The sequence below is a fragment of the Montipora capricornis genome, chromosome 10 (genome assembly GCF_036669925.1).
Source record: "Montipora capricornis isolate CH-2021 chromosome 10, ASM3666992v2, whole genome shotgun sequence".
NCBI lineage: Eukaryota > Metazoa > Cnidaria > Anthozoa > Scleractinia > Acroporidae > Montipora > Montipora capricornis.
Window position 1 is genome coordinate 30,568,440 of NC_090892.1, and position 2,093 is coordinate 30,570,532.

Consider the following 2,093-nt stretch of genomic DNA (forward strand, 5'->3'; position numbering starts at 1 on the left):
ACCCCCGTGCTGCATATTAATTCTGCGGCGTACACACGTATTGCATTCTTAAACTAGTAAGCCTTTGACGTCATTTTCTCCTCGATCCAGCTCTCTCAAGAACATAATGTTAGTAATGGCGGACCATTAAATAGGAAAATTACAGTTAAAATAAAGAGGTGTCTTTTTGAAATCAAGGCTTAAAACGTGGGTCACTTAGTGTTTTGTTGACATAGTTTTGAAATCGAAAGAAAAATATGAATTGATTTTTTGGTCACAAGGGCACTTTAACATTAGAGGAAGTCAATCTTGAAGAACAAAAATAAGCAAAAGAAACTTTCACCAAAAAGTTGAAATTTTTACGCTAACCCTAGATTAAGTTAATCGGCTTTCGAACAACCGGGCCCTGATGTATTTTTACCTCAGCCTTGGCCTACATCATATTGCTCTCGCACCACCACTGCGTTTGCTAAGGAAGCCCGTCTCAAGTCTTCCATTCTGGTGACTGGTCTTACCCAGTGAGGCGGTGTCTTAATAATAGGGAGCTTAAGCAACGACAACGGCGACGGCAATAAGAACGTCACAAATTTGCTTATTCAGTGGGCAAAAACAATAGCTTTGCACGCTCTGCACGTGCGTTTTTCACTTTTGTCCATTTCTTTGCCGTCGTCAGCAAAACAACAACGTGAAATAGCCAAATTCGAGGTTTCGTCAAGGACGTCAGCACTTGAATTTCTCCCCTATATGAAGTGCCGTTCCAACAAGTGTCATTTTTGAGGAACTACCACACCCTTTTCATATTGAAAAGGTTGAAACAGTCACGTAGCTATTAAAATTACGCGAATTTATATTTTGAGATGACGTTCTCGTCGCCGTCGCCGTCGCCGTTATTAGGGAGCTTAAGCAACGACAACGGCGACGGCAACGAGAACGTCATCTCAAAATATAAATTTGCGTTATTTTTAATCGCTTGGTGACTATTTCAACGTTTTTAATATGACAAGGGTGTGGTAATTCCTCAAAGACGACACCAGTCGGAACGGCACTCCATTTTAGGAGAGAAAATGAAAATTTATCCTCAAGTGCTGACGTTCTTGATAAAACCAAAAACTTGGCTATTTCACGTTGTTGTTTTGCTGACGACGGCAACGAAATGGACAAAAGTGAAAAACGCACGTGCAGGGCGTGCAAAGCTATTGTTTTTACCCACTAAATATGCAAATTCGTGACGTTCTCGTTGCCGTCGCCGTTTTCGTTGCTTAAGCTCCCTATTGTTGCTTAAGCTCCCTAATCTATTGTAGCTTTCAACGAAGAGGAGATAACCTGCACCTAACAAAGTCAACAAAGCACTTGACATGCCTGTGCACGACAATGGTTATTTTAAAGCTCATTAATCTCACTTGTGTATTTCGTTTGCTATATTTTCTTTCTCGGCTCCTTACTATAGTGGAAGTTTTCTGGAAGTCCGTGATTTTTTATTGTCCAATTTTGTTAAGGTGTCATTGACCTTCGATAGCTCAGTTGGTAGAGCGGTGGACTGTAGTGTGTTAAGACGTACTTAGGTCGCTGGTTAGAATCCGGCTGGAAGCTTTTTGATGATGTGGATTGAACCCGATCGGGTTCTTACACAATATGGTTTATCCTTATGATCGTAGTTTGGTTATCTTTTCCCTCTCTTTCCGAGTGCGGATTGTTCTGAAAACCCTCCTTTGCCAGCAGATCTTTTAAATCCTTTCAATTACCTTTTATCTGAAAAACTGGGTGAAATTGCAAATGTACGCCAAGAAAAAAACTTGAGGTGTCTGTCCGGGACAATGAAAATTTTTAACCCTGATTGGTCTGAATTGTGTACTTCATTTCCTTCGTATACATTTTCTTTCTCCTTACTAAAGTGAACGTGTTCTAGAATTCCGTGATTTTTTATTGTCCAGTTTTCTTAGAAAAAACTGGTTGCATGTTTTAGAAGAAATGTTGTGTACACCTTCGATAGCTCAGTTGGTAGAGCGGAGGACTGTAGACTGTGTTAAGACATGTTTAGGTCGCTGGTTCGAATCCGGCTCGAAGGAGCTTTTTCATCATGTGGATTGAACCCTTCGGGGACATATGATACATAC

At 40.7% G+C, this 2,093-nt stretch overlaps 1 non-coding gene across 1 annotated transcript; it reads left to right on the top strand.

Moving 5' to 3' along the window:
* The first annotated feature begins 1,959 nt into the window (after positions 1-1,959).
* On the top strand, positions 1,960-2,045 carry Trnay-gua (transfer RNA tyrosine (anticodon GUA)). Its single transcript is given in 2 exon segments — positions 1,960-1,996; positions 2,010-2,045. It is a non-coding gene; the product is annotated as a tRNA-Tyr (tRNA).
* Positions 2,046-2,093: the final 48 nt, after the last annotated feature.